Here is a 15,701-nt window from a genome sequence, read left to right on the forward strand (position 1 = left end):
GATGTCTTCTCCATCTTCTTCCATCTCCTCGATCTGGTCCTGCTGGGTACGGACAGTTATCTCCATGGTGCGTATCTTCTCGCGAAGACGGTTGATGGTGGCATCCTTCTTGGCGCGCTGCAGGCGGAGTGACCTGCGGTCCTTGGCAAGCATCCTGATGGCGTCGGCATGGTTACCCAAAGCCATCTGGGCACGGTGGGTGTGACCACGCGCCTGCTCCAGGTCCTTCCGGGTCTCATGAAGCATAAAGTCCAGATGCTCCACATGAATCTTGGGCACCGGGTGCGAAGAGAGGGCCATGGGCTCTCCCATGGTGTCGTGCCTCGCAAAGTAGGCGAAGCGGGATCCCTGAAGTGCGGCGATGTTTTGTCCGCACACCCGGGCAAGTCCCTCCTGAAGGGCATGAGCCAGCCCGTCCACCCAGCTGTATGCCTTGAAGGAGAACAGGATCCTCTCAGAAATGGGAGGCTCCGGGCTTCCCTTCAAGTCAGCGGTGATCATCCACTGCTGTTCCCCTTCGGGGTGTTGTGGATCCGGACTCCGTGGACTCGGGGAGGTGGGCGTTCAAGCTTCTCAGACACCAGAAACAGGTCTCGCTCGAACACCAAACTTCCTCCGTTTCCCAGCTCGTAGGTCTCCGTCTGAACGTAAGGCTCCATCTGAAAGTGAAATGGATGAGTAAGTTAGAGATGTGAACAAGTGTGGCAAATTTTTAGATGGATTCCAAAGGAGGAGCATGACTCATCATTTTTGAAAAGCTTTTCTAGAAGATAAGAACATGAGTAAGCTTTTCATAAATATTTACTTCATTTGTTTTATAAATTAGGGTTTTCAGAACGTCCATTCTAAACTAGGGTCTCCTAAGGTCAAACAATGGCTCTGATACCAACTTGTCAACATCCGGATTTTTAAGTCCGGATGCCTATTATGTCATACATCGCAATCCCAGGAATATTGTTGTTGCGAGGCATAATAGTTAAGTATCACGATCATCATTCATTACAAACCATAAAGTCTTACAACTTGGAATCACATGATCCATATTACATAAATAGTTGATCTATTGATCAACGAACTGGTCAACGAACAACCACAAGTTCATAGCGGAAGCGGAAGATACAAGGACTCTATAGTCCACAGGCCAACGCTTGACGTCAGCAGACTCCTAGTTGTGGTAGACGTCCTGCTGCTCTTCCTCCTCGTATTGCTGCTCCTCTTTATAATCTGGCCATTTGAATAGCCAGGGACACAGCCGTGAGTACTTTAAGTACTCGCAAACTAATACTAGTGTAAGTGCTAGCATTTCTAGTAAAGGGGGTGCTAAGCCCTAGTTTCTTTGCATAAAGCCAATTTTAATTTGCAAGTATTTACTCAATAATTATTCAGGTGCTAACTAACTCAAGTGGGAACATTAGTGTCATTCCCACAACATTGTTGTGATTCAAAAACCCAATTCACCATTCATCATCAACATTTTCAAGAATCTAATACTGGAAACGGTATGGCCTTTCCAACTGTCCGTAACCGTGGACACGGCTATTCGAATAGATTTACACTCTGCAGAGGTTGCACACTTGTGCCACAACATTTGATTTCATCCGTCGGGATAACCCCGAATCATCGTAACACAGTACGCGGATCATCAACCATAACCTTTCATTTACAAACTCTAGTATGAGCACCTCTCCCCATGAGCTTGGCCTCCCAGTGATGACCAACTGTCAGCCTGGGAACTGCACAGGGCTTGGCCGTACAATTCACCTTCAATTCACATCATTCATCAACAACGCAGGCAGCCTCGGCATAACCCCTATGATGTGTGTTTAGAGGGAACCCATACTAAGGTACATAAACTTCTAGTTAAGCCCTTACCCATAATCAGGTATTGTGGGGGTACTTATGAATTGGAAAGGTATCGCATCCAACCAATATTAGTTTTATATCAAAAAATCACTATCTTCTCTTGGTCATATTCACCTTCAAAAGTCATTTCATAAATTTCATCATCATCATTATTTCACCACACATGTTCCCATCTAGAGTAGTCATTTTTACTTTAGCACTAGCATCTAGATATGAGGGGTGCTAAGTATATTGCTTTGCTTCTAGGCTAACTTTGATACTCTTGTACTAATCTAACATTAACCCCATAGAATCATGAATCAAAAAGTACTTTGATAACCCAAAGCAATAAAGCTTGCAAATAAAACTGGTAATAAAACTTGGGATAGGCTTATGCTTCATAAGAAAAGATGAGAGTGCCTTGTCCTTGATAGGACTTTGCACTTGCAAGAATATTAGCTTGCCTTGGTAGTTCTCAAACTGTTCCTCCTCCTCTTCACGGGTAGCAACCTTCCTCTTCCGGGTATTCTCCGGTACTAGCGTCTAAATTGGAATACGAGGTATAATCACTCACTAATTCAATGGCTATTCCAAACAACACATATAATCACACAAACTATTCTATGCACACAAGTAATCTAATTAGGGTGCATTGGTTGTGTTGTTTGAGGAAAAATAATTTCCTCTCATTACATATGTAAATAATAGTTTCCATAAAGTTCCTGAGGAATAATTTCCTCTTGTTGAAATCTTCTTAAGATTTAATTTCTCAATAACCATTCAGGAATTTGCTATTGACCTAAGTCCACCATTCATGATCATCAATTGAGAAAACAATTTAAATGAGGTAAACCACCTCATACCATTTAATAATACTACCAGTGATTTAAATCTCCAAGTAATTCATATAAGAGAGTTTGGTCCAGGGGTCCAAACATCACATGAACTTATTTGGGACAAGATTTAAATGAAGTATAACACCTCATATGTTTTGCATAATATTTTAGGAGAATATCACTTAGAGAAAATAGCCATATTGTCCACTACTTAAGCTAGGGCATGATCATGCAAAGTGACCACCCCATTTTATTGCATAATCAATTAGTGTAAGTCACATGTGAGCTACTAGAGTTGGAATTAACTTAATATATATTTTATTTGATTTTTAATAATTATTTGAATAGGAAAAGTCTCTGCCTTGTTATTTTTATCGAATTAATTTTACAACGAATCTGGTCATGAGACCAGTGGCATATTGTAGATATTTTTACTAGGTTTCCAACCATATAAAGTTTGCTAAATTTGGCCAAGCCAAACAAATTCTATGTAATTTCAAAGTTGGGTCCAGTGGGGAATTCAAACTAAATCATTTAAATGAAATTTGAATAAAAGGGCCGGCGGGAAAATCTTAACGGGCCAAATGAATTAACCAGGCCCAAGGCCAGCCCAGCCACGGTCCAGTGCCGCGCGGGCTGCCTGACAGCGGGGGTCACCCGTCAGTGGGCGTTTAAACCCGAAACGGTAAGGGCTAGTTTGGGGCGTTGGATTAGATCCAAGATCTACGGTCGTGGTTCATCGTCATCTCCGACGAGAACCCGATGGTGGAGCGGCGGCAGTAGGGGGTCGGCGGGCTAACCAGAGGTCCGGCGGCCAGCGGCGATGTTCAGGGCGACGTTGTCGACGGTGGTGAGGCAGCCTGTAGCAGTGGCGGAGCTTGGGGCAGCCTGGATCGACGGCGATTCCTCCAGAGCTTCCGCGGCTCCGAGCTGGCGATTGCGGCGACTCCGGCGACGATTGGCGTGGCTAATGGTGTGAGGAGGAGCGGTGAAGAGAGGGGAGTGGAATGGTGTGTTCGGTTTGGTCCAGGGAACGCTCTATTTACAGAGGCGTGGATGGCCGTGGGTGCTACGGCGGTGGCGACATGGACGCGGGCTCTCCGGCGAGCTATTGGGCTAGGCGAGGGCGGCGTCCTGTTCAGCACGTCGTGGCGGTCCTCTGAGCATCAGCGGCGGTGCGGGGCGGTGCCTAACTTGGTCGCGCGCGTGCGTGTACTGGCGCGGCAACGGCACGACGTGGTCGTCGTCTCCGGCGGCGGCGGGCGCGTGTCTGCGTCGTGGGCGTGTCTAACGGTGTCGCGGTGTCGCGGCGATGCTCGACGCGCAGAGAGGGGGTCCAGGGGCTGCGTGATGACCCACAAGTATAGGGGGTGTATCATAGTATCTTCGATAAGTAAGAATGTCGATCCCAACGAGGAGCAGAAGGTGTTGGCAGCAGTTTCGATGAAGGATTCACTGTAAATGCTCACAAACAAGTATTCAAGGGGTTTTGATGTAACGGATGAATAAAGTACGAGTAAGTAAAATGCGAGAGAAATAATTGCAGCGAGTGGCCCAATCCTTTTTAGCACAAAGGACAAGCCGGTTTGTTTACTTATAATGACCAAGCGTTCTTGAGGACACACGGGGATTTTAGTCTAGCACTTTCGCTTCATGTGGCTTAGTAATCTTCATTGTTTTGATAAGTGTTGTGTGGGTGAACCTATGCTAATGCACCGCCCATCCTAGGACTAATACATACTTGTGATTATACCCCTTGCAAGCATCCGCAACTACAAGAAAGTAATTAAGATAAATCTAACCACAGTCTTAAACTCTGAGATCCTGCGATCCCTCTTGCATCGATATACTAACGGGAGCTCAGGTTTCTGTCACTCCGGCAACTCCGCAATTAGCAACCGAATACAAGATGCACTCCCCTAGGCCCATAAATGGTGAAGTGTCGTGTAGTCGACGTTCACACGACACCACTAGAAGAATGACACCACAACTTAAATATCATAACATTGAATATTACTCAACCATAATTCCCTACTAGCATTTAGACTTCACCCATGTCCTCAAGAACTAAACGAACTACTCACGAGACATCATATGGAATACAATCAGAGGTGATATGATGATGAATAACAATCTGAACATAAACCTTGGTTCAATGGTTTCACTCAATAGCATTTATAACAAGTAGAGAATAATGCCGGGAGAGTTTCCCCTATCATACAATCAAGATTTAACCCAAATTGTTACAGCGGTGACGAGGTGCAGCGGTGGTGATGGCGGTGTAGATGGTGGAGATGATGATGATGATGATGGAGATGATGTCCCGCTCGATGACGATGGCGATGGCGTCGATTTCCCCCTCCGGGAGGGAATTTCCCCGGCGGATTCCCGCCCGCCGGAGAGCTCTTTTCTCTCTGGTGTTCTCCGCCCCGCGAGGCGGGCTGTAACCCTTCGCGAGGTCCTCTCTCGTGGCTTAGGTTTTCGGGACGAAGGAGTACGCGAAGAAAAGGAGGCGAAAGGGGCTGTGGGGCCCCCACACCACGAGGTGGCGCGGCCAGGCCATGGGCCGCGCCGGCCTGTGGTCTGGGCCCACAGTGGCTCCCCTCTTCTTCCCCTTCTGGCTCCCTCCGTCATCTGGAAAAATAGGAATTTACGTGAAATTTCCTTCCACGGTTGATCTTCCGAAATATTGCGTTCTGACGGTGCTTTTTCCAGCAGAATCCTGGCTCCGGTGCTTGATCCTCAAATAATGATGAAACATGCAAAATAGATGAAATAACATAAGTATTGTATCCCAATATGAAATATATCAATGAATAACAGCAAATTATGATACAAAATAGTGATGCAAATTGGACGTATCAACTGCGCGAAGTGGCGGAGCGGCGCGTGTACTGCGGCGTCCGCGTGCATGTCGACGCGCGACGCCACCGGCATGGTGAGCGCATCCAGGGCACGCGTCGGCCGGCGTGTGTCGTCCTCGAGTGCGACAGTGGCGATGCTAGGGTGGCGTAGGAGAGCGTGGTGGCGAGCCAGGGCACCAGGGCTAGGAGAGAGGGTGAAGGAGAGGAAGGGGTGCTCGGCATGGCCGGCATGTGGCCGGCATGGCCAAGCCATGGCTTGCCATGCCTCTCCTCCTAGGGTTTCCATGCAGGGGTGAGGCAGAGAGGGGGCAGGGGAACATGTAGAGTAGGTTTGGTGTAGTTTTAGGTAGGGTAGATCACTATTTGCAATAGTTGCAAATAGTGCCCAATTTGTAAAATTCGAAAATATCCAAATTTGGAAATATTTCAAAAGGTGAAAGTCTTTGAAATGTGAGTGTTGATAAAAGTTGTAAATGACCAGAGATGATCAGAGGTGGTGGTGGAATTTTCAATTTCCAAGAATTGTCAAAAATGCTAAGTGTGAGATTGTTGATCTTAATAAAATGTTGCAACTTTGGATGAGCATAGCTATTGATCTAGAAATAATTTGGCATGGTGAGCTTTACAAAAAGTGTTCACCTTGATGTTGTCTTGGATGACATGCAAAGGGTTGAGAAAGTTTAGTTTGAAAATATTGAGATATGAGGGCCCAAAGTGGTGACCAGATTACAATGGGCAGATTTGACCATTATTCTATGTGAGCAAGATTTGTATTTAAAAACTATTTGATTTATGATTCTTTGATTCTAAAGGTTGTAATAAGTGTTTAGTAACATTCTTCAACTAATGGTGAAGACCAATTTGGTCTAGGGTCAAAATTTAATAAAATGCCATAAGGCATATGAGAGGGTTTTAGGGTTTTTCTTTTATTTGATTTCTTTCTCTTTTTGATTTATTTATTTGGTGATCTTCTCATGATCAACTTAGGGTTTTAGAGCATAGCACAAACACACATTATCGATCATCATGGCATATCACTCAAATGCACAAGTCCTGGACATGATACTATATGCAAAGAGAAAAGTTTTTGTTGGTTTGAATTTTTGCTCTCTGGAATTCTTCTAATTTTCTTTTATTGAAATTTGGGATGTTACAAAGGTCCTCCAACTCCTTTCGCAAGGTCTCAAGTTCAGCAGTGCTGACAGAGGTGTCAGTTTTGGCGTCCAAAGCTGCCTTTTTCTCATTAAGCCGCTGACACTTGCCTGCAATATCGGCTTTCAATGGAAGCTGGGCGTGGCGTAAGCCGATTCTCTGACGAGCCAATGTCACCCTTGACTTGTAAGCAGACATAGTCACAACTGGCCAGAGCTTCACCTGCAACGTCACCGGGAGATGAGGCTGGATCTCTTCAAGAATGCTCTTTACCTCCTCGGTATCTTCAACCAATGTTTCGACTGAGGAGGAGAGCAAGGCTTTGAGATGCTGGAGTTGACCATGGGTAGCGCTGGGTCCCGACTCTTCACTTGCTTTAGATGTGGCTGGTTTGATGGACTCAGGGTCGAACGTTAGCAAGTTTGAGAGGTCACAACCCTGACAAACAACAAGAGCAACGTCAGTATACAGCGAAGGAGAAAGGCAGAGCCAAGGGGAGGAAGTGTACTTCTCCAAAGACCATAGGAGCAGCTGATGAAGAGGCGATCGGCTTTTGTGTTTCTGCTGAGGGTGTGGCCAAGGTAGCAGCCTCGTCAGCTACACTTTTGGAGGTTGCTAGGTCCAGGGTGGTGGATGGCCTCTCTACCTCTTCGACTTCCCCACTAGAGGTGTCATCAGTCTGTAAAGGAGGTGGTTAGCCGATAGACAGCAATAGGTTAGCACAAAGTATGAGCCGAGGAGGATTTGAAGAGTAGTTACGTTCGAAATCTCCTGGTTCGATGAAGAGGTTTGCGGTGCCCTGCGAGCTCTCTCTATGCATCGGCTCTTTGTGCGTAGACCGCCCTGTCCTACTTTATGTGAAGTCGGGGAAGCAGCAGGTTCGGGAGCTGACCTTTTCTTGGAAGCCGACGGTGGCAAGTCTGGCTGGCTCTGCGTGGTGGTTTTCCCAGAGTTGCCGGAGCTCGAGTCCCTTCGACTGGACTGCGTATCCTCACTAGAGTTTTCTTCAGTGGAGGCTTGTAAAGGAAGCACGAGCAGGTTGCAGAAGCCGAGAAGGATGAATGAAATTAGCCAAAGCATGGATCAACTTACGTGCAAGTTTTCTTGGGCTGGAGTAGGGGTTTGGAGCCTCAAGGTCTTCCTGACAGCTACTTTCCTCATGGCTGTTCTCGCCGTGGCTGAGGCTCGGGGGGCAACCGGCCCAGAAGATACTCTGCTTTTAGAAGCCGATTTTGGTGAAATCGGCTGGTTCTGCATCACAACCTTTTTCAAGGATGGAGAGTTCTTGCAGAAGAGGACCACTGGAGCTGCTGGGAGGAATCTGAAAGGAGAGCCGTCATCATGTGCAGGTTCTGGACCATCTTGTTGCTGCAAGAAGATAGAACAGGGTTATAAGCGAAAGGGAATCGTTGTAAAACCACTTCGAGATAATTTTTGAATAGTGGTACCTGGTCTGTAGGGATATCGTATTCAGCATCAAGTTGTTTCAGCAAGAGTCCCAGAGCTCTCCTAAAGGCATGACTCTTCCACATTGACCACCAGGCCTCAAAACCATCGGTTGAAGAGGTAAAAGAGAGGTTGTGAGGAATAGGAATAGTTAGAGCATCAAAGAAAGAGTAACACCTCTGACCAGTAATGATGTCAGGCAAGTCAGCTCTGCTCTCTGTTAAGTGGTGGAGAAAGAAATGGGGAGACACCTGCCCAAGACCAAGCTGCCGGGCTGCTACGACCGGCTGATAGGACTCATAACCAGGTTTGATGATCCTGTTAGAGGTGCTCATGCCCACTGGAAGAAAGCAGGGGCGAATCATGATGGAATACAGTTGCCGAGTGCTGGTGTCATCGGCAAAGTTGTCTAGCCTGAAGGAGACGGGGTTTTCAAAGTGTTCAGACTCCGTGTAAGGAAAGAAGAGGGGGTTGTCCAGGCCTTGGAAGAAGATGCTGAACCATTTTGATGCTTCCTGGGGGATTAGTTTACTGCCTGGAAGACTGTACAAAGCTTGGCCGTAGCTAGTACATCGGATTTGCTTCCCGGTGGCATCCGGAAAGGTGCGAGTGGCCAGGCTTGGGAAGTTTGGGATGTGGTTCTGGAAGTATAGCTGAGCCCATAGCTGAATAAACCACCAAGGACCTCCTGTTTTGACTGTCTTTTGGGAAAATAGTTTGACAGACATCAGTTGGAGATATCGATAGACCTCTCCAAGGAACAGTTTGCCAATGTCAAGCTGGGTACCCCTGGCAAGTTCATAGGCCAAGGAAAGGTAATTCTTGGTGGGAGCAAGGGAAGGGCCACAAAATATGAAGTGTTCCAACCAGAAATTTAGGAAGGCCGTGTGTTCTTTCTCTGTTACAGGGCCTTTGTTTTTCATGTGGCGTCGAAGATAGGCACCCCAGTTTGTGCAGTCTGTTTTGGAAGAGAGCTTGAAGGGAACCTTTGGCAGCATAAAGGCAGAGGGGCTTGGGGATGCAATATCTAGACCAGTGATCATGGCCACATCCAGTAGGGTTGGTGTCATGGGGCCATGACCAAACATGAAGCAATTCAAAGCATCAGACCAAAAGTAGCCGATGGTTTTTCAAAAGGTTTTCATGTTTCTCAAGGGGAGACAGTGATAAGGCTAAGGCGTCGGCTATTCCCGTGGATTCCCAGGTGGATTGGTGGGTTTTGGCTATTCTATTATACCATGAAACCCAATCTTCAGGAGGATTAGGCCAGGCTCGTAAGCAGTCGGCCCAAGAGGATAGATCTAAGTTCTGGTCTACGAAGGGAATTCTATTGGCCTCGCATGGAAATCAAATGAGCAGGACTCTCGGTAGAACGAGGGCCAAGACAGAGAGAATTCGGAAGGGAAGGATGCGACAGCAGAATATCTGATACCTAAAAATTAATGATGGAATGAGACATTAATTCAGGTGTTTGCTGTTAATTCCAACAATATGCTCGGATAGTGAGGAGCAGTTGGGGATTACCTTCAAGCCAGAGACCGTAGTGTTGGCGTTGGATGATTCCGCCATTAGATTCGCTGCGGAGTCAAGTCTGCGCGATTGGGATCTGAGAGTTGTGTGGCCGAAAGTTGGATCTGTGCGAGCGGCGATTTGGGGATCTGAGTTTACTCTTGCAGGCGAGGGTTGCAGGTTACCGTTTGAATAGGCAACTGGGTTGGCCTTGCTCACGTTTTGTGATAAAGGCCGATGTTGTGCCATCGGCTCTTTGTGCGTTGGCTCGCGTTGACTATCGGCAAACGTTCTGTGGTGAAGGCCGATGTGCTGCCATCGGCTCTTTGCGCGTTGACTTGCGTTGACAATCGGCATAATTAATATGGAGCAAAACTGACATAATAACATTTTCATTGATAAAGGGGGCTTTTACAGAAAAGAGCCGATTGCTCAGGCAAGGAAGAACAAAAGATACTACTACTACTAGTCCTATGCTAGTAATCCTAGTCTACGGGCCGTCACTGCCCTCGTCGTCGCCGTCGTGGCTGTCGTCGGCGCTGCTGCCGGCGAGCTCCTCGTCGCTGCTGCCGTAGTTCGCGGCAGGGGCCGTCTCCTCCTCGTCGTCCTCCTCGTCGTCGTCGTCGGCGTCCGACCCGAAGCAGATGCGCTTCGCCGGCGGCTCGTCAGAAGAGGCGTCGCTCTCCTCTTCCTCTTCCTCTTCCTCGTCGGAGGAGGTGAAGTCGTCCCAGGAGAACGAGTCATCCTCGCTCTCTGCCTCCAGCTCCCCATCAACGAGGAACTGGAGGTCATCTTCTCCGTCGGTCAAGGACTTATCGTCCTCGGACCAGACGGAGGAGTCGTGGTCCTCCTCGTCCCACTTCGTTGGGGCGAGGATGTTGTACGCCCTCATCGGGTCCCACTCTGGTGTCGCCTCTCGGAGGGGAGAGGATGAGCAGGAAAGCCCGGAGGAAGCAGAGGAGGAGGAGGAGGAAGACATGGCTGTAGAAGAGGGTTTTTGGGCCGATGGCTAGTACAGGGCAGGGGTTGAAGAAGCGAACTGCTCGATGCGGTTAAATAAAGGGGACGTGGTGGAAATTTAATGCTGCGGTGATTTCCGAGGACGTGGTGCCAAAACTGTCGAATCGTGCAGAGAAGTTGAGAAGGCAAGGCATCATGATGAAAGGTTATTGCGACGGTTCTGCTCTGCCACGACGTGACCCTACGAAGAGAAAATGGAGTGGTTTTGAAATTATCATTATCAAAACCGGGGGGCATGTGTTAGCACCAGATTTTAACCAGATCAGGTGATGGGCCTTGATGAAGATGGGCTTGAAGGATATACACACGGAATGTCTCTGAATCGGCCTTGTACGAGAATTTGGGCTGAATTGCCCGTGTATCTGTACATTAGTAGATTGCATCTTAGTTTAGAATTAAGAGATAGAGTTTAGCTCGTACACGGTTAGGTGTACTTCCAAAGATAGAAAGTCTCCGGACTATAAATATGTACCTAGGGTTATTGAGAAAGGAGGACGATCACGTTCACAACAAACATAAACCAGGCGCATCACCACCCCTTGTTTCGAGGGTTTCTTCCGGGTAAGCATCATGCTGCCTAGATCGCATCTTGCGATCTAGGCAGTATACGTTTATTCGTTATCTGGTATTGCTCGTGCTGAAGCGTTGTTGATGGCGAGCAATACTGTTTATCTTAGGTGTTTTGGGGTTTGCATCGATGCTCTTATGATCTGCTTAATTAGCTATGCTGCCCCACGACATCTAGCTGCCCTTACACCTATCTTAGGTGTAAGGGCAGCACCTTGCTTTGTCTTTATTTAGTAGATTCGATCTGTTACGGTTGCTCCTTGTTCTTCAAGGATTAGTTTAATATCTGCATAGTTAGGCCTTGCAAACGGGTTGAACGATCCAGTAGCGCGTAGGGTACGGTTTGCTGATCCTAGAAGGGACGTTCCAGAAATCGACACCATGTTGGTTTTTAGGCCTCATCTAGGGTTAGTTTTCCGTTATCTTACGTATCTGCCAGGCTCAATCACGTGTAGGATGTTCCGGTTATGCGGTGAAAACCCTAAACTGTCGTAGATCTGATTAGTTTAGTATTGATAAAGCAAGAAACCCATGTTATTGCATATCTAACATGATCCATGGGTTGATCGGCTCCTTGAGCCGATCTACAGGGTAACCTGAGAGCCGATCGAGGCTCATTTAATGTTTATCTATCTACCATGCAGGAAACTAATCGAAGCGATCCAACACCTTCCTGACCAGGTATAGGTCAGGTGGCACGCCCTCGCATCCGCTAGGACGCGAGCCGGAGCACTGCGGGCCGTTGATCGAGGTGCCAAGGCCCACGAGCAGTCTTGGGAGCCTCCCGGCTCTTCGTGTTGCTTAACCGCTGCCCGCCGGTGGGTTTTGGCAGGCAACATATTGCATTATTGAAATATATTTCATGCTAGACGTACATAGTATTATAATTTAGCATTTTAGTTGGTATTTGTTTTCTTAATATCATTGTTAAGCTCTTATATATTCTATATGAAAGGGGAGTATAATAGAAACATTTATTTTCCTAAAAAAATGTGAAAGATAAAGAGTCACACTCTATTAATGCAATTATGCTAAATTATTTATAGGCTTTGAAAATACCTTATAGATAGAGGTAAAATTTTGTTTTCTTTTACATGAATTTATAAAAAATGGCCCTTGTTGTTTTTTATTTCTTCAATGGACAAAAATACAGGATGCCGTGACAATTTTTAGCGCTTGCCTCACTTAATCACCACACCTAGGGTAAAAATGAAAAACTAGGCACACTTATGCATCACTCAATTATAATCCACCACTATAGTACGACACGTAGGGCCTAGTATCTTAAACGTCGAGGCACGCTCGTAATCGCCGCAGTCGCACTAGGAGGGCAAACAAAGCCACCAGAGAAAACTGCTCAAGAAAATTCCATATGTGAATTCCTATAACATTGAATTATGAAAATATATTTCATGCTAGACCTAATATTATAAATTAGCATTTTAGTTGTTAGTTTTTTCTTATTGGTCATTGTTAAGCTCTTACATACTTTATATGAAAGAAGAGTATACGAGCAACTTTCTTTTCTTACAAAGTGTGAAAGATAACGAGTCACACCCTATGCATATTTATGCAAAATTATCTATCGGCTCTCGTTATACCATATAGATAGAGGTAGATTTATTATTTTCAGAAATTCCAAAAAATATTGTTGTTAATTTTTAATTCTTCAATGGACAAATTAAAATACAGGATGACATGACAACTATTAGTGACAGCCTCACTGTTGCCTCAACAAGGCTAAAGATGCAAAACTCGGCACAATTATGCGTCGCTAGATGATCGTCCTCCCAATGTAAATTAGATGTGTGTACCACCGAGGCACCAATAAATTGTTGAAAACAATAAGAACTGAGCATGTATATCCTTGTCATATGGTCAAATGCTGCAAACAAAATGAACTGTGCACATCATCTGTAACATCCCAACATTTAGGATCAAACGAGAGGTAGAATTAGGATTATGTGGCATTTGCATGCATTCATTAAAAATTGTGGGGAAATTTTCGCACTTGGAACTTAAACCACAAAGAGATCAGAGTCAAGTGGTGACTAGGTTTTAGGTCATAATTGAGTGGTATGGATTTTGATATTCCAGAAATGTGTGCCATCACTTTTGAGATGTAGAAACTAAACAAGCAGGAATTGCTTGATGATGATCACTTTTACCATATGTCTGAACTGCAGTACTATGTTACAGTGCTCCATGGAATTTATCAAGCTAACAACATCATCGTGAGTTATTATAGCTCAACCATTTTATGAGAGTGTTACTTCTGCTTCGTCTCCGATGCGTTCGAGCTCCGGCTTGCTGTTGTGCTTCTCAGTGTGTGTGGTATGGTGTCGGTGTGCTTGGATCTCCTTCCTAGGACGTCGCCGTTAGTCTGCAGTCAAGCTCAGGGGAGCGCCTCCATCGGCCGACGGTACGGCGCCCTTCGAGCCAGGGCGAGGAGGCAGGGAGCCTTCTTCGGCGATGGTATGGCTGAGGCTGATGCTCGATTCCGTGGGGTTTTCCATGTCCGACCACACTTGCTGTCTCCCTCTCGAGCTCCACCGGCGCCGGGCTGCTGATCGTTGAAGAGGACCTTGGTGTTGCAAGCTGTGTTTCATCTCTGTTGTTTTTTGCTTGTAGCTTCTTTGTGTTGTAAGCTGTTCTCAGCACCTATGTACTCTGCCGTTGTGGCTTTATTAATTTAAAGCTGGGCTTAGGCCTTATGTTTAAAAACGTTATGCCATCAAGCTTTGCACAAGGTTACAAGATCCCACGCACAGGCGGAAGTCTGTTTCTAACATATGGCATGCATGCACCTATTTCACGGAATTACATAATCCATCATGGAAACCTCAACCGGATATATCTTCTATCTCTAAATAGCTAGCCCCATTTTCCTGGTCCCACGTGAGGCCACGTCACCCCAATTTTCTCACCCCTCACCGCACGTTATCTCTCCCTTCCGCACAGTCTCTCTCACGAGCCAGCTCTGTTCCGTACTTCCATTCCATTTGTACAGAGTCGTTTCCCCTTCCTACCATACATTGATGATTGATTAACGCCTAATTCATTGCCCACCTCCCCATCAGTGCAGAATTTATCCCGTTGCCAATCTCTTCTCTCTCACTCCACCAATTTCTCCCCTTCCGTTTTCTCCTCTCCTTCCCAGTTGTTCTTCTCTGGCCATGCCAATCCGCGGCGAAGCCACCTCTGCCCGGCGGTTATATTTAAGCTCCGTATGCAGGGCCAAGGACAACGCCGTCATCAAGGATGCAGACTGTGAAGATGCTGATCAGACATATTGATCTGAACTTCTAAACCCCCATGCTCTGAAGATTTTCCACGCCCTGCACTTAAATCTGTATACTACCCAGTACAGGACCTCAGTAATCTAATGTCTCACGTTTTTCTCTTTCAGTTGTGGCGTTTTCCATGCCTTATTTCAGTTGGAGTGTCCCAGATCTACTAGGCCAATCTTCTCATGACATTCATGTTATTGCTGCGGGTAAGATTGGAATATTGAATTGTTATTCTCGATTTATTTTGCCTGCACTTTTTCTTCTGAGTTTGCTTCTCAGTATTGTCTACATGAGTACATGTCTTTTGTGTTTTTGCTGCCACTGATTTTCAGGTAATGTTAGATATGGGTTGCAGCAAAGAGATTACTATATGTACACAAGAAACGAACGCTGCAAAGGACATTCTCTACCCCCAGATTAGTTTTCTCTTTCAATGTTCCAGCCGGATTTTCTTTTCACATATAAATCTTATGGCTTATTGTGAATCAGGTTAACCCGGGTGATTACTTTATTTCAACTAATCCGCTATACAAACATCTTATCCAATTTATGAGTTGCCTTCATTCTTCTTTCCTTCTCATGGTGTGAGGTGACAGCTTCTTTCATTCTTTAATTGTCCAGGATCACCGCCATACAGAGGGAAGGGCATTCAATTTTATTATCAAGTCATGACATATTACAGTGATTGAGTTTAGGCTTTGGACTAGCTCGAATCCACATTTAGTTTGGTACAACAATAATTGGGTTTGGACTTATTACATGCAGACTCGTGTGCTTATTTTTTGCGATGAATATTTTGATTTGCAGGTTCTTACGTGTGTTGGAAGTTGGAACTAAGGCTGCTATAATGAGGTTTGATCCTGAACGAATTAGTTCCAGGTATATTTCTGTGTAACTCTGAACTTTATCGCGCCACTATGCTAAATTTTCTGATGTGTGTACTCTGATTTTTTTCCAGATAAAGATCCACAAGAGTGTGACCAATTTTTCCAGGTTTAATTCTACACTTTTTAATAGCTGATCATATACCAAAAATTTCCTTTTCCAAACAAGGCGAAGTAAAATAATTCCATTTGTCAGGACGAAGACAAATTAGATTACTGCAATATTCTTAGGCAGATTTGTATAACCACAGTACATTACCTTTTCAGGATGACATATACTACAAAGATGAT

The sequence above is a fragment of the Lolium rigidum genome, chromosome 4, assembly GCF_022539505.1.
Source record: "Lolium rigidum isolate FL_2022 chromosome 4, APGP_CSIRO_Lrig_0.1, whole genome shotgun sequence".
NCBI classification, from domain to species: domain Eukaryota; kingdom Viridiplantae; phylum Streptophyta; class Magnoliopsida; order Poales; family Poaceae; genus Lolium; species Lolium rigidum.